The sequence below is a fragment of the Ovis canadensis genome, chromosome 7 (genome assembly GCF_042477335.2).
Source record: "Ovis canadensis isolate MfBH-ARS-UI-01 breed Bighorn chromosome 7, ARS-UI_OviCan_v2, whole genome shotgun sequence".
Taxonomy (NCBI): domain Eukaryota; kingdom Metazoa; phylum Chordata; class Mammalia; order Artiodactyla; family Bovidae; genus Ovis; species Ovis canadensis.
This window is the reverse complement of record NC_091251.1, coordinates 63,268,153-63,287,670: the sequence shown is the minus strand read 5'-3', so window position 1 is coordinate 63,287,670 and position 19,518 is coordinate 63,268,153. Positions and strand designations below refer to the sequence as shown.

The 19,518-nt window shown below is 46.6% G+C and overlaps 1 protein-coding gene across 5 annotated transcripts in view; it reads left to right on the top strand.

Moving 5' to 3' along the window:
* Window positions 1-19,518, top strand: part of CGNL1 (cingulin like 1) — a 172,859-nt gene that overhangs the window by 25,126 nt on the left and 128,215 nt on the right. Inside the window, exon 2 of one of the 5 annotated variants that reach the window (XM_069596398.1) lies at window positions 7,216-7,613. The exons of the other annotated variants lie outside the window; for them this stretch is intronic. The gene's annotated coding sequence lies outside the window, so the exon portion shown is untranslated. The remainder of the gene's footprint in view (window positions 1-7,215; window positions 7,614-19,518) is intronic. 5 annotated transcript variants of the gene reach the window in all.

Below are 19,518 nucleotides of genomic sequence, written 5' to 3'. Positions count from 1 at the left end.
AAGGCTGCTAATTTTACATCCAGTATCCTATCCTGCTTTCTCAGTAATCAAAAGCCTGACTTTTTGAATACAGTAATGTGCCAAGCTAAAAGACTTTATTTCTCAGCCTCTCTTTCACCTGGCTATGGGCCAGCGACTTAAGCTTTAGTGAGTGAAAGGTGAAGTGTGATGTGTGGCTTATAACACGGTTCCAGGGACTGACTTGTATAGACAGTGCGCCCCTTTGGCTTTTTCTCTGTCCTCCAGCCTACTGCTTGGAACATGGACAAGGTGGCTGAAATCCAGCAACCATCTGGGACTGTGAAGTAACTGCAATGTCAGAAGCCCTGCTCTAGCTTAGTGGACCACAGAGAGAGGAGGAGCCCGGATCCTTGATGACCTTAGAGCCATGGTACCAGCCCTGAACTGCTGCTCTCCATACTTACTTCTTACTGTTTAAGCCAAAGCTGTTAGCTGAACCTAACCTGATTTCTCTGCTGTGTGGCAGCTTCGCAGTATGCCCTCTCCACCATCTTGAAGGTGACTTGCACATAGTAGGTGCTCTGTGTTTGACAAGTTAAATGCCCAGTGGCATTGAAGTGGGGAGTTTAAAGTCTCCAGCTCCTTCACCCTCTGCCCTTCCTACCTTAGGTTAGATTACTCATGGGAGCCTTTTGTTTTTTCCATCCCATCCCTCAGGAAAGTATTTCCCAGTCCTCAAGTGTTTAGGGCTACAGGCCCAAGTATTTTGACAAGGCAGTGGGTCTTTGAGATTCCAACTGCATGCCTGCATTAGTTTAAATGAAAATCTAAGGGTTGGGCACTTTCCTGGATCTACTCAAGAGATTGGAGGTGGTAATTCCAATGATGTCAGAAAAGGCCACCATGGAATCCTGTGCTATCATTTGGAGGCAGTTCTTTCCACTGTGCCTGCCAGGAACTTGATGTCAGAAGAGTCTTCTGAAAGTGACTTTTAAGGAGCCTTGACTGCCAGCTGTGGACAAGGAGATCTGCCTTCTCAGTGGCAGCCTCAGAGGTGGTCTTGGCCAGACCAACCTGCCCCTGACTCATGCTGAGCTCTGTCGGCCAGGCCGACACACCCCTCTTTGGGGCCCAGTACAACATGCTGGTTTCCTGGAAGCCTTTAGGCCAAGACTCTGCTGCTAAGAAAACGATATTATTTTTTGCAGTATGGCCTAAAGGGAACATGTTTAAAACTCTCTTTCAAAGTGAGGCTCCTTTCAAAGAAATACAGGGTTAAAAAAAACAACCAAGAAACAAAAAGCCAAACCCAAGAGGTGAATTAACACTTCACTGATGCCAAGGGGTTTATTTCAAACCAGATTGCACTGATGGTGGGGCTTTGGGGGCCCACCCTGTGGTGAGCCCACAGAGAGCAGGGGCAGAGGCGGACCGACACCCCTCTGTGGGAAAGTGAATTCCATGGCAAACCCTAGTGGCTCGAAAGTGTTTGCTTCTCCTGGAAATAATTATAGAAATACGCAATCCTTGAAAGGCAGCATCTGGCTGGATGGAGGCAAGCTGGCAAATACTCAGTCTAAATAGATGGGGGTGACGTTGTGCAGAAGCAACAGCCTGAGAAGATGGCCAGAGAGTGGTGGGGCCCCTGTCCAGAAAGCCACGGTGCCCGGTCCTGGCCCCCAGGCTGACTTTATTCCCAGAGCTACAGGGCGGAGGGCCCCTGCCTTTCTTGGAGGCAGATGCCTACACAGCCCAGAGCCCTGGTACCCGCCCCCGCCCCTTCTGAGGCCCCCATGGAGGCAAGCGGTCTCCCACAGCACTGGTGGGGCCCAGAGGCCAGATGCATTTGCTGCCCAAGGAGTGCGCTGGACCCATCTCTGAGGTCAGCGTTGACTTCTCCTCGGTTTCCATTGTGACTAGACATGTTGACTTCGACTGTCAGAAACACCTCTTGCTTTCCCAAGGCGGCCTGGGTGCTTGTTCTGTGCCTGGGATCTGTGCCTGGGACCTCTGAACTCTGCCGTGCTTCCAGGAAAGTGGCTTACGTCTGCACTCCCTTCTCTCTGCTGAGCTTGGAGGGCCCAGCTTTGGACCTCTTGGAACTCCAGGAAAAATCCTTTGTTTTCTCTCTCTTCATTTTTGCATCTACCAGAGCAGCATCTTTTTGGATTTATGAATGTCAGAGATTTTTTTTTTCTTTTTTAATTGCACATCAGATATTTTCAAGCAAGAATGCCGTTCTAATAAATTTAATGAACCTGCCATGCGTTTTCTGAACCCAAGTTTCCATGAGAGTGATGGTAATGGCATTTTGAAAGAACTTATTGAAAAATATGAGCCCTTATAACAAGTTTTTGCAGAGGGTGCATTTTCACATAAAAATACTTTCAGCAGCAGTTTTCTTTTATACTCTGCAGCCTCTTGCTGTGGTTTTGCAGAGCCCTGAGGCAACAGTGTTAAAGACCTGGGCTTGACTTCTCTTTGGGCTTTTCAGCTTTTGGCCACCTTAGGAAGGCTTAGAGAAAGCCAGATTTCTCCCAAGTCAAGAGAGTGTGGAATAAATCTCTAGAGGAATTTGGGGCGGGGTGGGTGAGGGGTATCCTGCTTTTGAATAGTTACTTGCATTCCATGGATAATGTCTTGTTAATCACTTATAGTGGGGCCTCAAGAAAAAATTCATTTGGAATTGAGGGAGTCTTCCCTGGTGGCTCAGAGGTTAAAGCGTCTGCCTGCAATGCGGGAGACCTGGGTTTGATCCCTGGGTCGGGAAGATCCCTGGAGAAGGAAATGGCAACCCACTCCAATATTCTTGCCTGGAGAATCCCATGGACAGAGGAGCCTCGTGGGCTACAGTCCACGGGGTCGCAAAGAGTCGGACACGACTGAGTGACTTCACTTCACTTCACTCAGTCCTTGTAGCTGGAAGACCCTTTAAGTTCCATCTCCTCTGCTTGCTTGCTGTGCAGTCTTGCAGAAAAATCACTTGGCTTTTCTGAGCCTGTTTCCATATCTGTAAAATTTTTACTGTCTGCCTTACTGGCTTTTATGTGAATCAGTAAAGTCACATTGTGTTGATGCTTTAAAGTGTAAAATGCAGTGCAAGTATTAGTTGCCAAAAGATGGCTCTTTCACTTCATCCATCCTATCAGTGGTGACATCAACATCATTGCTCCCATGATCTCTGAGCTGGGCTACTTTCTCTCCTTCCTGGGCTATGTGTATTGCTCTTGACTATGTTGCTCCAGATTTGGGAGCTGTGACCTTTGCTTTTCCTGCCCTCAGGTAAGGTTTTCCTCTTCCAGAAATTCCTCTTCTGACTCTGCCTAGGTTTTCTGTAGCATTCTTGTTTTTTGTAGCATCCATGTTTTCTGTAGCATTCTTGGCTTTGTAACTTGCATTCTTCAGCTCTTTCCTGTCTTTCAAGGGTGTGCAGCGGGCAGGGAGGAGAGGGAGCTGACTCTGGGCATGGGCTGGGGACCCCTGAGAAGGTGGTCTATTAATCTGACTTCTATGCTCCTTCTGTGTTCCCTTCCCCCAGCCCAGACTTGGTGTCTTTTCCCAGGGTGCTTCAAAGACAGGAAAGGTCTTGGAGACTGTGGAGCTTTATCACCCCTGTAGGGGTGCAACTTACATGTAATGCAAATGTTGTTTATTCATTCATTCATTTAATATAAGTATTTACTAACATCCCACTGTGTGCCAAGCCCTGCATTAATCCTAATGATACGGCAATATCCTTAGCAAAGCGCCCACTCATGGCAACTTGAATTCTAGTGACAGAGACCTAGCAGGGGAGATGCCAATAAACACAAATAAACAAACTGTAGCATATCAGCAGATGACCAGAGCCGGGAGAACAGTGCACCAGGATGAGGTGGACTATGAGGATGGCGCAGGGCATGGTGGAAAATCCTCCTTGGTGGGAGTAATCTTTTCTGAGGGAGAGATTTTTTTCTATGAATCGATTACCAAGAAGTTGAGACCTGAAAGTCTGGAGCTTGGCTGCGTGGGGGAAGGGTATTGGGGAAGAGGACAGGGACACCAGCGACCCTAAGGCAGAAGGCACAGGGGCAGGAGGGTGTTTGGCGTGTTCCGGGACCAGCAAGGTCAGTATCAGTGTAGCTGGAGGAGAGTGAATGAAGAAAGTGTGTTCCGTCAGTTGGTGGTGGGGATGGGGACAGTGCTGGACTTTGCATGTCATCTTAAGGTTTGTTGTGATGGGAGCGGGAAGCCAATTGAGGCTTTGGAAAAGGGAGCAGGTGGGAAGTCCAGTTAGGAGCCCAGAGCTCTGGTGTTTGTTCTGCAGTTGCAGCAAGGTGACCGTGGTATGGTGACGTGGAAGAGTGGGGTCAGTGATGGGGCAGGGCCCCGAGGGTGGGAACAAAGGCCTGCAGTGAGTACTTCAGGAAACCAGATGCCCGCCAGGTGCAGAGGGTGCTCCTCTCAAAAGTGTGTTTAAAGATGCCGATTAAGCACAGGAGAGCATACTAATCAGACTCACATGAAAGTGCCGCCTAAATCCAAAAGTTATTAGCATGCATGCTGAACATGGAAGATCTCCTGGAGAAGGGAAGGGCAACCCACTCCAGTATTCTTGGCTGGAGAATTCCATGGACAGAGAAGCCTGGCGGGCTACAGTCCATGTGGTCACAGAGAGTTGGACATGACTGAGCGACTAACACACTGAATACTTTCTGAAACAAATCATTTTTTCTTACATGCATTTATTTTTCAAACTATTAAGTATTTACCAAATAGTAGTAACCTAGTGCTTACTGTACCAGTGGATAGTAGAATTTGTGATTCTTGTCACTGCTGATTGGTCCACAGTATACTTGGAAGGTGGGCTGTCTTGAGACAGGAGGGAAGGGGACAACCTTGGAAAGAATAACATAGCCGTTAAAGATATGACATTAAACTGATTAGAACCAGTCAGGCCCACGATGGCGGAAGATTTGACTTCTGGTGGACCTTGAGCCTCATGACACGCTCATTGTCTAAATGACACCCGCAAGTGCCATGACAGTTCTGAGGCCAAAAAGTGGACGATGGCCCAAATTGTGGAAATCTCTGCCCCTCTCCAAAATATTTGGAATAATCCCAGCATTCATTAGCCTATGGAATCACCCAGCCCATGAAAGATAACCACTCCATGTTTTGGGGCTCAGGGGTACGTGAGAAGTTTCAAAACATTCTGTCACAGCAGTGAGAACCAAGATTTAATGTTTATAGGAGGTCTTGACTCAGCTGCTATAATTTACCTGATGTCTGATCTATTTTTTTTCTTTGTTTTTAAAAATGATTAAAAGATTCCTCATCTCTTGTTTTCTGTATCACTTCTAGTCTTACCACACAAAAAATCTTCAAAAGAAATAATTGTGAAAAATAAGACTAGTGTGGATGAGATTTCTTATCAGAAAGCTCATTAGAATAATGTGTGGCCTTTTTGTTACTGAAAATAAAAGGTCCCTTTTGATAATATTTAAATTTTTAAGTCCAAAAAAGGGGTTTCTGACTGTTCATTTCATATCTGAAAGTGTTATTATTCTATGTAGTATCTTCGAAAGATAAGGAGCTGAGAGGGTGGGGTGGAAGTTAAGTGACCTGATTACATGTCTGAGTCCTGCTGAAGTCTTAGGACATGTGGGATGCTTGGAAAGAAAACAGACCAATCCCTGAAGTCATTTCTGAAAGCAACTGAGGATGGAACACACCCTATTAAACGTTTATTTTGGTAACGGGGAAACCGTTAGGTTTTCCCTGGGGCCTCAAGTGTCAGGGCTGATTTCATAGGCTGAAATCATTTCCTTTGACGGAGACCTTTGTCCTGAGTGCCTCATTCAGGGATGAGTCTCCTTTCTGTAATATGGAAGCTCAGTTGTTCTTTTTGGACTCACTGAGTCAAGATTATTCAGAAACGTGACTCTCAAACTTCAGAGCAAAGCTTGGGCAGCCTTCCTTGAACTAAATTTCTGGAGCCTTTGCGCTTATCCATCAGTCAGCTTGCGGTGTGCTCTTAACATTGCCCTTTGACCCTTTGTCACATGTGCATTGATTGAGGGTCATTGAGTACTAAACACTATATAGATTAAGGGGCAGGCCCTCCCTCCAGGAACCCCTGCTCTGTAATGGGGAGGTAGAGCAGGAAGTGGACAGTCAGTGTGTGTGCTGAGAAGGGCACTGCAGTGTGTGTGTGTGGTTGGGGGAGCACAAGGCAGGAAACCTGGCTGGGGACTCAGGGAGGGTGAGGTCTGAGCAGAATGGGGGTCACCAGGCAGGCTTACAGAGGCCATGGAGTCCGGAGCCTTTGCAGACCACTGATCTATGGTCTATGCCTGTCAGGGGCCTGGTCTTCTATGCTGGGTGAAGAAGCTTGTATTATTATCCTGAATTCAAGGGAGGTAACTGTTTGACTACTTAAGCTGAAGTGCAAATGAATGGACAGATCTGAAAAGACCACACTGGCGTGTGGACAGGGGGTTGGAGGAAGATAAGAGTGAAGGCTGCAGGACACTTGAGACCACTGCTGATACGCAGATGGGACACACATATGGTCCCAATTAGGGGGCTGGCATGGGGAAGGGAAAGAGCGGCTGAGACACTGGGGGGCAGGGTCAAACAGAAGCAACCGCTAACTGGGGCAGTGCAGGAGGCGGAGAGAATCTACGATGCTTCCAGGTTGCTAAGAAGGGGTGGGGCTGACTGATGCCCCGTCCCATGGGAAGCCAGGAGTTCATAGAGAGGATCAAATGGTCCTGGACACATTCTTGCTGTTAGACAATTGGAAGGTACTACCCTACTCCAGTACTCTTGCCTGGAGAATCCCATGGATGGAGGAGCCTGGTGGGCTGCAGTCCATGGGGTCGCTAAGAGTCAGACACGACTGAGCGATTTCCCTTTCACTTTTCACTTTCATGCATTGGAGAAGGAAATGGCAACCCACTCCAGTATTCTTGCCTGGAGAATCCCAGGGACGGAGGAGCCTGTTGGGCGCCGTCTACGGGGTCGCACAGAGTCGGGACACGACTGACGCGACTTAGCAGCAGCAGCAGCAGCACAGCAAGAATAGGTGTGGTTCTGTGTTGAATCCACCTGGGAAGTTGTTTTTCTTCTGAGAAAAATGTAGAGAAACAAGTCCAATAAAACGTTGTTTGGTTTGAGAAACCAAACATCCAGAAGGGTGTTAGGAACAGAAAGTTCCCTGAGGACCATCTTTACTGTGTGTTGCCTGGCTCAGGCTTTGCCCTTTCCTAGCTTGACAGGTGGTGATGGCTCCCTCTGTTTTGGAAGACTCAAGGCACAAGTCATCAGCCTGCTGCTGCTGCTGCTGCTGCTAAGTCGCTTCAGTCGTGTCCAACTCTGCGTGACCTCATAGATGCCAGCCCACCAGGATCCCCCGTCCCTGGGATTCTCCAGGCAAGAACACTGGAGTGGGTTGCCATTTCCTTCTCCAGTGCGTGAAAGTGAAGTCACTCAGTCGTGTCCGACTCTTCATGACCCCGTGGACTGCAGCCCACCAGGCTCCTCCACCCATGGGATTTTCTAGGCAAGAGTACTGGAGTGGGTGCCATTGCCTTCTCCAGTCATCAGCATAGAAGGTGTTTTAGCCAAGACAGGGCAGGATTCTGAGCAGTGTGTGCTCATCTGTTCAGGTGAGTGGAATTGCATCCTGGTTGGGGGATTCCCTATTAGAGGCATGCAGATTGCGTACTGAGGAGTTAGCAGGGTCGGTAAGGTGGGCAAACATGGACTTGAATGGGACAAACCTGGTTCCCTCAGATCTGTTAGCTTGTTCAGTTCAGTCACTTAGTCATGCCTGACTTTGCAAACCCATGAACTGCAGCACACCAGGCTTCCCTGTCCAGCACCAACTTGCAGAGCTTACTCAAACTCATGTCTGTTCAATGGGTGATGCCATCCAACTATCTCATCCTCTGTCATCCCCTTCTCCTGCCTTCAATCTTTTCCAGCATCAGGGTCTTTTCTAATGAGTCAGTTCTTTGCATCAGGTGGCCAAAGTATTGGAGCTTCAGCCTCAGCTGACATCTGTCCTTTAATGAATATTCAGGACTGATTTCCTTTAGGATTGACTGGTTTGATCTCCTTGCAGTCCAAGGGACTCTCAAGAGTCTTCTCCAACATCACAGTTAAAAAGCATCAATTTTTTGGTGCTCAGCTTTCTTTATGGTCCAACTCTCACATCCATACATGGCTCCTGGAAAAACCATAGCTTTGACTAGATGGACCTTTGTTGGCAGAGTAATGTCTCTGCTTTTTAATATGCTGTCTAGGTTGGTCATAGCTTTTCTTGCAAGGAGCAAGTGTCTTTTAATTTCATGGCTGCAGTCACCATCTGCAGTGATTTTGGAGCCCAAGAAAATAAAGTCTGTCACTGTTTCCATTGTTTCCCCATCTATTTGCCATGAAGTGATGGGACTGGAGTTAGCTTGCTGTATGTCTGAATTACTGAAACTCATCATCCTTTCCCATTTTACTAGGTTGATAGGGAGATTAAATGTGAGCCTAGGCAGGGTGCCCCTAAAGAGCTCCTGACCCATGCATGGTAGCCACTCAGTAAGCTGTAGATTCTTTTCCTTAGTTAAGGTGGGAGCTGCTTATATCACCATTGGATGGGAATCTTGGCTTTTTGCTTGTGACCTAAATGATGCTTGGATCCCTGAAGAGACAGCTGTCTTCTTTCTCCTCTTCTACTCCCTGCAGCTGGTTTGGCCAATAGTTGAAGGAGGACTTTGGGAGCCTTCCCATCACTTTTTTGTTTCCTATTTTGTCTGTGCAGCCTCTTGGTTGTGGTGCCCGGACTTCTCTAGTTGCATAGCATGGGCTCAGTGGTTGTGACGCAAGGGCTTAGTTGCTCCATGGTATGTGGAGTCTTAGTTCCCCGATCAGGAATCAAACCTATGTCCTCTGCAGTGTGAGATGGATTCTTTAACCACAACCAGGGAAGTCCCCATTTTTTCTTTCTAGGCAGACATTTCTGTGTGTACATGGTGCCAACATATGTGTGTGTGTGTGTGTGTGTGTGTGTGTGTGTGTGTGTGAATGTTGGGGCAGGTGGGGGAGTGAATGTGAGGCTCAATAATAATAATTGAAAGAGAGGAAGAAATAAATCCGATCTAAATATATCTGTTGCTCTATTATTTGTTAAAAACCTGTAAATAGTCTTGTTAACTACTAGAGAAACTAAATAGAACTTAGCAAAACTGCTTTTCCCAAGTATTAAACCTTTGCTCCCCAATTTTATCTTGTTGTATGTGGGTGCTCTTCAATTCTTGCATTTAACATGATGCACTTGTGTGGCTTGCTTTTTCTCTTTTGCTAAAAAGACAAAATGCAGCCCTTTTCTTAGCAAAGTTTATTGCGTTTGAGCTTTCTCAGATTCAGAGGAGAAAATGAGATTTAATTAAAAGTGACAGGATAACATATTGGTGGACCTTATATTTTAAGAGTCTGAAAATAACCTGTGGCAGCTTAGAGAACACAAAGACCACATTAAAAAACCCAATTTTTGAAGTTCACTGAAATTTATTAAATGTATACCATACTGAATGGTGCTATTGGCGGTGTTCTTCTCACTATCAAAATATTACAGAAGAGTGTCATGAGTAGGGACTCCGTCTATAGACACAGACACTTGTCTGACCAGAGCCAGTTTCTGAGTCTTCATGAGAATTTGAGTCCATCTTCTACCAGAATTGAGAGTCATCCTGAGCTGTCTGGAGGCTCTCTTCATCCTCTCAAGGACTTGCTCACGGCTGGCTCAGCATTCACTCAGGCATTCCTTGATTTCACCCACTGCACTCCCAGTGGGCAGCCCAAACCAGATCTGCTCATACTTCCGCTTAAGGAGCTTCCAGTTTGGCAGTTCTGACATTTCTGCTGTCTCTTCTGCTCCCGCTGGTTTTCTTCACTTTCCTCTTCAGTATGGATACTTGCACTGGGCCTTGGCTCAGCCTCTATACACAGTTTCTTAGTATCTTGTAATGACTCCCTGAGAGCCTCCTGGTGCTTTTCCGCCTCTTCCTGAGTATTGAAAGGATAGATATTGTCAACCATGAATTTCCAGTGCTTCTTGGAAAGTTCCACAAAGGCTCATGTTTTCTGTATTTTTTGTCCATTGTCCAAAAGCATTTACAGCTTTTAATGTGACATCCCGGGTTTCCTTTGGGGCAGGCTAGAGTTAGTTGATTTCCTTCCTCTGCTGGGTGGGCAACCAGCAAACTTTGATTTGGAGTTTGTGTTGGGATGAGTCTGGTGTCAGGGCTGTGTCTGGGGTGACTCATTCACTTCCAGTCCAGGCTGGAGTCCCTCAGGCCGTGGGGAGCAGCCAGGGGGCCAAAGCACCTCCCCACCACCACTCCAACTTTGGGCAGGAGTGGCTGCACCCAGTCAGCGGGCTTATTCTCAAGTCCATTCTGTACATATGAAAACCCAGGATACGATCTGGAGAAAACCTTGTTCTCTGGTTTTCTGTTATTTTTTTCCCTCTTACAGAGTGTGCTGTTCTCACCTCAGTGCTTCCTGTCCCTGGGATGACTGTCTGATGTTTTCTCTAATATGTAAATAGATGATTGTTAGTAAATAGAGGGAGTCATCCACTCTCAGATTTGGAAGAGGCCCCCTTGTTGATTGACCCTGGAATCTTTTAAACCCATCTGTGAACTGGCAGCCCTGCCCTGTTTACATTCCTCCACTGAAACAGTGCTGTTTACCTTCAAGCATTGCTGTTAGAAAACTGTTCCTCCCTGCCTTTGAATTGGAATCTGTGTCCCTGGCACATCTACTCATTGCTCCTTGTTCTAACCTTTGGAGTCACACACAACAAGCTTAATCCCCTTTTCACATGACAGCCCTTCTGGTATTTACATTTGGTGACAGTTTATCCTGTTTGTTTTATCCCAAAGAAGTGAAGTCGCTTAGTTGTGTCTGACTCTTTGCGACCCCATGGACTGTAGCCCACCACACTCCTCTGTCCATGGGATTTTCCGGGAAAGAGTACTAGAGTGGGTTGCCATTTCCTTCTCCAGAGGATCTTCCCAACCCAGGAACTGAACCCAGGTCTCCCACATTGTAAGCAAGATGCTTTACCGTCTGAGCCACCAGGGAAGTCCAGGCAATGCCAAAGAATGCTCAAACTACTGCACAATTGCACTCATCTCACACGCTAGTAAAGTAATGCTCAAAATTCTCCAAGCCAGGCTTCAGCAATACATAAACCAGGAACTTCCAGATGTTCAAGCTGGTTTTAGAAAAGGCAGAGGAACCAGAGATCAAATTGCCAACATCCGCTGGATCATTGAAAAAGCAAGAGAGTTCCAGAAAAACATCTATTTCTGCTTTATTGACTATGCCAAAGCCTTTGACTGTGTGGATCACAATCAACTGTGGAAAATTCTGAAAGAGATGAGAATACCAGACCACTTGACTTGCCCCTTGAGAAACCTATATGCAGGTCAGGAAGCAACAATTAGAACTGGACATGGACCAACAGACTGGTTCCAAATAGGAAAAGGAGTATGTCAAGGCTGTATATTGTCACCCTGTTTATTTAACTTCCATGCAGAAGAGAAATCATCATGATAAATGCTGGGCTGGAAGAAGCACAAGCTGGAATCAAGATTGCTGGGAGAAATATTAATAACCTCAGATATGCAGATGTCACCACCCTTATGGCAGAAAGTGAAGAGGAACTAAAAAGCCTCTTGATGAAAATGAAAGAGGAGAGTGAAAAAGTTGGCTTAAAGCTTAACATTCAGCATGGCATCTGGTCCCATCACTTCATGGGAAATAGATGGGAAAACAATGGAAACAGTGTCAGACTTTATTTTGGGGGGCTCCAGAATCACTGCAGATGGTGACTGCAGCCATGAAATTAAAAGACGCTTACTCCTTGGAAGGAAAGTTATGACCAACCTAGATAGTATATTCAAAAGCAGAGATATTACTTTGCCAACAAAGGTCCGTCTAGTCAAGGCTATGGTTTTTCCAGTAGTCATGTATGGATTTGAGAGTTGGACTGTGAAGAAAGCTGAGCACCGAAGAATTGATGCTTTTGAAGTGTGGTGTTGGAGAAGACTCTTGAGAGTCCCTTGGACTGCAAGGAGATCCAACCAGTCCATTCCGAAGGAGATCAGCCCTGGGATTTCTTTGGAAGGAATGATGCTAAAGCTGAAACTCCAGTACTTTGGCCACCTCATGAGAAGAGTTGACTCATTGGAAAAGACTTTGATGCTGGGAGGAATTGTGAGGCAGAAAGAAAAGGGGATGACAGAGGATGAGATGGCTGGATGGCATCACCGACTCGATGGACGTGAGTCTGAGTGAACTCCGGGAGTTGGTGATGGACAGGGAGGCCTGGCGTGCTGCGATTCATGGGGTCGCAAAGAGTCGGACACGACTGAGCGACTGAACTGAACTGAACTATCCTGTTTGTAGCACCCCTCTCCTGTACCTGCTGCCTTCTCCTGGGTTCTTGTTCCTGAAGTTACCCTGGCTAAACGTTCCTGACACTAGGCTCCTGCTGATCATCCCAAGCAGAGGGAGCTCCCAGGCTCACCAGGGAGGGAGATATGATGGCACCACTTAGCTTGGTTTGTTTGGCTGTGGTCGCTGCTGGGTAGGTGGCACGTTTGTCCTCAGGACTCGCTGCATGTTGCCCTGAGACTGTGTGCTTGGATGAAAAGACACATTTCTGCAAGAAGTTGTTCTTAGTTTCAGGGGTGAAATGATCCCCAGGTCTTTTTTTTTTTTAAACAAGGTTTGCTTCTGTGCTTCACCCACCCTTCAGTCAAATAGTTGGTTTCTTAAGGGCCTTCAGTTCTCCTTGTTAAACTTGATTTGTTAGGCTTGACCCTTCGGTCCAGTCTGCTGACCTACTCAGCTCCTTAAGTTTCCCAGAGATTGTCTGTGCTTCCTGGGTGCCTGTGGTTTGGGACCCAGGCTTTAAAGTGAGAGAGACATGGGTGTAAATTTCACGTCCACCACCTGCTCCTTGTGTGGTTTGGGGCGAGAGCTAAGCGAATCTTCTGAGGCAACTGGCAGAGCAGATGAGTGGTGTCTCAAGAAATTCAAGGACAAGAGGCAGCAGGTCAGGAAAGCACAACTGGGGAAGCTGGGGGAAAACATATCCTCTCATCCCCGCTGTTCTCTGAAGGGTACCCCCCCACCCCTCCCCTCACTGCGTGGCATGTAGGATCTTACTCCTCGACCAGGGATCAAACCCACTCCCCCTGCATTGGAAGGCAGAATCTTAACCATGGGACCTCCAAGGAAGTCCCATCTGTTTTTCTCTGAATATTAATTTTTTTTTTGGGGGGGGCTGACTTTCCCTGCCCATTTAGGTGGTAGGCGGAATAGTGCCTCCCCTGCCCCCAAGGTGTCTGGACTCTAATTTGGGAACCTGTGCATGTATCACCTTACATGGAGAAGGGAGTGTGACTAAATTAAGGAAGCTCAGGAGAGGGTCCTTATAGGGGAAAGAGGAAGAAGGAGAGTAGGAATCAGAGGATGGGAAGGATGGGAACAAAGTCAGAAGATGCTGTGTTGCTTGCTTTAAAGATGAAGGAAGGGGCCGAGAGCTAAGACCTGCAGGCAGCTTCCAGCTGGAAAAGCCAAGGGAAGGGATTTTTCCACGGAAGCCTCCAGAAGGAATACAGCCCTGTTGAGACCTTGAATTTAGCCTTGTGAGATTTAACCTCCATTACAGTGAAAATAAATGTGTGCTGAAGCCAGTGAGTTCCACATGCCTCCTTGACTTCACGTCTTCCCAAGACAACCCACTCTCTTGTAGTAATGAGCTCCCCATTGCCTCTGGAGCCCCACTCTGGAGGCCTTCCCACTTCCTTCATCTGTTGTCTGTCTCAGGGCCCAGCACAGACCCTTGGCGGGTTGGGGTCTTGGATATGTCTTTGACAGTAAAGCTCCCAAGAGAAACCTGATGGTGCCTTTCAGAAATCCAGCCATGTGACTGTAGTTCTGTGACCTTGTAGCTTTGGCAGCCCTGCCAGAAAAGGAATAAGGCCAGTGTCCAGTGTCTGAGCAGGCTTAAAGGTGGCTTTCTTTGTGTCCTAAGTGTTCTTTCACCATGCTTGGAATCTGCTCTAGAGCCCCTGTGTGGCAAATCTACTTTGGTTCAGAGGTTGAACTATTGCTATGTTTTTATACTTGTTAAATACCAGAGGTTGGATTAAAAAAGAAATCCACAGATATACGGTTTTGATGCCTTCTATTGTATTAATCTGTGTGTGTATGTACGTATGTTAGTAGCTCAGTTGTGTCCGACTCTTTGCGACCCCATGAACTGTAGCCCTCCAGACTCCTCTGTCCATGAAATTCTCCAAGCAAGAATACTGGAGTGGGTAGCCATTCCCTTTTCCAGGGGATCTTCTCAACCCAGGGATCAAACCCAAGTCTCCCACATTGCGGGCAGATTGTTTACCATCTGAGCCACCAGAGAAGCACCTACTGTTTTATACTGCAGATGAATAAGTGCTTCCATATTCATGGTCTCAGTGAAGCCCCTTGGTGGCCCTGTGGATTGGCCAATTTCTTTTCAGTTTAAGCTTTTTGTATGTGTGTGAGTGAGGGTGGGAGTGATGACATCCAGACTCTTGACAAGGGCTGGGAATCCACCATCCCTTTTGATGGTCAGAATCTGGGGTGGCGACATGCCCAGTCTCTCTGCATATGTGGGCAGAAGATGTTTCTGGTTCCTTTTCCCAAGGCTGTTGGAACCACAGCCTACCACTCCTTTATAGTTGGGAAAAGCAGTCTCATTTTCCCCTTAGAATTAATTCTGCCCCCTCTCCTCACTGAAGCCAGCATCCTCACCTGACTTACTCTGTCCCTGCTTCTTTGCATGACCTCCTTGCATGACCAGCTGGCCCTCCGCAGGTGGTCTCTAACCAGGGAATCAGATGGTTTGCTAGCAATTAGTTGACTGTTTGGAACTAGAAGGCATCTTCCTGGGGATTCACTGTTATAAATGGTGCCTAGATTCTAGGCCCTAACTGACATCTGTTGTTCCTGTTAGGTGGCTAAACTCTGGAGTAGTAAAGAGAAGGGGCTTTGGAGTTCGACAGGCCTGGATGGCTTGTTACTCTGTCACAGCTACCTGGGTGACTTTGGGCAGGTGACTTAACCCCTCTGAGCCTCGGTTGCCTCACCTGCAAAAGAGTGATAAGAAATAAGTACCTGGCAGAGTTGCTGAATAATGTCTGAAAAGGGTTTAACATAGTAGTTGGCACTTTGTAAATGCCCAATGATTGCTTGGTATTATTTGCTATGCTAAGTCACTTCAATCATGTCTTTGCAACCCCATGGGCTGTAGCACACCAGGCTCCTCTGTCCATGGGATTCTCCAGGCAAGAATACTGGAGTGAGTTGCCATTTCCTTCTCCTCATTTCCAATTCAGGGATTGAACCTGCGTCTCTTACATCTCCTGCGTTGGCAGGTGAGTTATTTACCACTAGTACCACCTGGGAAGCCCTGGTATTATTTATTACTGTACTACTAATTATGTATCTGGTTTGTTTAGTAGCACCAGACTCTTCATTATTATTTATATCACCATTTCTATGGGTAAACTGATTCCCAGGTCAAACTCTGTATTAGTCACTTGGGATTTTTTTCTTTATTTTTTGAGATTAATTTTATTGGAGCATAGTTGCTTGGAGAAAGAAATGGCAACCCACTCCAGTTATTCTTGCCTAGAGAATCCCATGGACAGAGGAGCCTGGTGGGCTACCGTCCACAGCATCGCACAGAGTCGGACACGACTGAAGTGGTTTAACATGCAAGCATGCATGCATAGTTGCTTTACAATGTTAGTTTCTACTGTATGGCAAAATGAATTAGCTGTACATACCACAGTGTATTAGGTTGAGTTTCCTATGCTCTTCAGTAAGTTCTCATTAATTATCTACTTTATTGTTTGTTTGTTTTTAGTCACTAAGTTGTTTCTGACCCTTTTGTGATCCCATGGGCTGTAATCCGCCAGGCTCCTCTGTCCAGGCAAGAATACTGGAGTGGGTTGCCATTTCCTTCTCCAGCCTGGGGCATTGGCAGTTGGATTCTTTACCACTGAGCCACTGGGGAATCCCCATCTGTTTTATACATAGTATCAATAGTATGTATGTGTCAATCCCAGTCTCCCAGTCATTTGGAATTAAAATATCCTCTTTTCCTTCTGAAGGTCTCAGATTGCTTGGGGGAGGGGTGGAGAGGGACGGTTTCATCCATCCATCCATCCATTCATTTAATTCATAAACAGTTGCGCTATGTTAGGCATGCTGTGGAGCCCTGGGGCAAAATGATGAGAAAGCCAACAGAGTTCCTGTTCCCATGGATCTTCCCTGGTGGCTCAGACGGTAAAGCGTCTGTCTACAATTTGGGAGACCCAGGTTCCATCCCTGGGTTGGGAAGATCCCCTGGAGAAGGAAATGGTAATCCACTCCAGGACTATTGCCTGGAAAATCCCATGGACAGAGGAGCCTGGTGGGCTACAGCCCATGGGGTCGCAAAGAGTCGGACACGACTGAGCGACTTCACTTCACTTCTCATGATCTTACAGTCTGATAGGGGAGACAGACATTAATTAAATTTTTTTAAAAATTGTAGAAATGTTGAGGTGGAGCTGCTGTGAAAGAACAGTACCTGGGAGGGTCTCAGGGGCGTTTCCCGGGTGTTGGGTAGGTCTATGGGTTGGGTTGATGTCCTTGGGCTGCCATTTCCTTCTCCAGGGGATCTTCCCGACCCAGGGATTGAACCCAGGGCTCCTGCATTGCAGGAAGTTCAGAGGTTAAAGCATCTGCCTGGAATGCGGGAGACCTGGGTTTGATCCCTGGGTTGGGAAGATCCCCTGGAGAAGGAAATGGCAACCCACTCCAGTACTCTTGCCTGGAGAATCCCATGGACAGAGGAGCCTGGTAGGCTGCAATCCATGGGGTAGCAAAGAGTTGGACACAACTGAGTGGCTTCACTTTCACTTTCTTCTGCATTACAGGCAGACACTTTACCGTCTGAGCCACCAGGGAAGTTCCTGGTTGGCAGCGTTGGGTTCAGATCAACGCAGGGGTGGTGGTAGCCTGGGTCCAACAGGCTACAGTGTAGGGAGTCTGCAACATCCGAGACTCTGTCAGGGTCAAGAGTGTCTGTAACAGAGGAGCAGCTGGGGAGCAAAGGAGCGTTCCAGCTCTCAGGTCAGGGAGTTCGCTCTTACTAGTGCTTATTAAGGGGTGTTTGAAGTGGAACTTTAATTTGGTCTCTTCTTATATTCAACCCAAATAACACCCTGGTCCATGCTTCCTGTCACTGTGGCTTCCTGTGGCCAGACAAGTTGAATTAATCTTTCTTCCTATAATTGCTCCCATCCCTTCTTGTGTTTTTCACTACTTCTTTCTTACTCCCAATCCCTTTGTAATTCCTCTTTTTCCTTGTGTTTGGTTTCTCCCATTCTGCTCTGTGACTAAATCCGCTCTTCTGTTTTTCATCCAATTAACATCCAACGTCCAACCTAGATAGCATGTTCAAAAGCAGAGACATTACTTTGCCAACAAAGGTCTGTCTAGTCAAGGCTGTGGTTTTTCCTGTGGTCATGTATGGATGTGAAAGTTGGACTGTGAAGAAAGCTGAGTGCTGAAGAATTGATGCTTTTCAACTGTGGTGTTGGAGAAGATTCTTGAGAGTCCCTTGGACTGCAAGGAGATCGGCCCTGGGTGTTCTTTGGAAGGAATGATGCTAAAGCTGAAACTCCAGTATTTTGGCCATCTCGTTTGAAGAGTTGACTCATTGGGAAAGACTCTGATGCTGGGAGGGATTGAGGGCAGGAGGAGAAGGGGACAACAGAGGATGAGATGGCTGGATGGCATCACCAACTCGATGGACAAGAGTTTGGGTGAACTCCAGGAGTTGGTGATAGACAGGGAGGCCTGGCGTGCTGTGATTCAGGGGTCGCAAAGAGTCGGACACGACTGAGCGGCTGAACTAAACTGTACTGAACTGACATTCTCTGAGGTGGAAGAGGAAGGGAGTAGAGCTCTGTCTTTATAAGAAGCATTGGTGCACATGTTTTTTTTTTAATGGTCCCACTTAAACTCTGCTCAGATGCTACCTTCCCTGGGGAATGTGTTTCTTCTGTGTTTGCCCAGTTTGCTAGTTGTTTCTTCTCCCTTCCACAGCATGCGGTTTGCAAGTTTGTTAGTCAGTTAGTTCTACTCTTTGGCTTGTGGGAAACTGTCCACAGCTCATAAATTTTCACCACGTAGATTACATTCTCACCCCACCTTGAGCAGGACTCTGAGGTCATGAACTGGCTGGATGCCTCTTCGGGTAACTGTGATGTGATGCTCTGCATTCGCTGGGTCTTGGAGGATTGTTGGCCCTGTTCTTCCTGGCAGAGGGATTGATCCAGGAGCAGTATTTTGAAACCTAACCAGGATGCTGTGCCCGGTGACCGAAGGACACTGGCCACCCAGCAGGCCAGAGGTGGAGGGTGAGTCAAGTATCCCAAGTGTTGACTCTGGAGTAACCACACTGACCACAGCCATGAGTCAGACCAGTGTTGGTTTTTTTTCCTTTAATTTACTTAAAAAAACTTTTTAGAGTAGTTTCAGATTTATGAGAAAATTGTAAAGATAGTACAGAGAGTTTTCATATACTCCCCAGTTTCTTCTGTTAATGTCATACATTTGGTCTGGCACAATTAAGAAACAGATATTGATAAACTATTAATTAGAGTTCATACTACTACTAGTTATACAATAGTCATGTATCAGTGTTAGAGTTGGACCATAAAGAAAGCTGAGCACCAAAAAATTGATGCTTTTGAACTATGCTGTTGGAGAAGACTCTTGATAGTCTTTGCAGACCCTTGGACTGCAAAGAGATCAAACCAGTTAATCCTAAAGGAAATCAGTCCTGAATATTCGTTGGATGGACTGATGCTGAGGCTGAAGTTCCAGTATTTTGGCCATCTGATGCAAAGAGCTGACTCATTAGAAAAGACCCTGATGCTGGGAAAGATTGAAGGCGGGAGGAGAAGGGAATGACAGAGGATGAGATGGTTGGATGGCATCACCGGCTCAATGGCCATGAGTTTGACCAAACTCCGGGAGACAGTGAAGGACAGGGAAGTCTGGGTTGCTGTTGTAGTCCATGGGGTCACAGATAGTCGGACATGACCGAGTAACTGAACAACAACAAGAGTTCGTACTTTATTCAGATTTGCTTTGTTTTATCTAAGTTTTTATCTAAGTTTTATGTTAGATTTTATCTGTGTTCCAGGACCCCATCCAAGATGCCATCCTACATTCAGTTGTCATGTCTTACTAGACTGTGATAGTTTCTGAGACTTTCCTTGTTGTTGATGATTTTGACATCAAGACAGTTTTGGGGATTTTATAGGATGTCACTGTGTTAAAATTTGTCTTTTTTTTTTTTTTTTTCATGATTACGCTGTGGTTAAGGGTTTTCGGAGGAAGACCACAGAGGTACAGTGCCATTTTCATCATTGTATGATGAATCTTTTTAAAAAATTTATT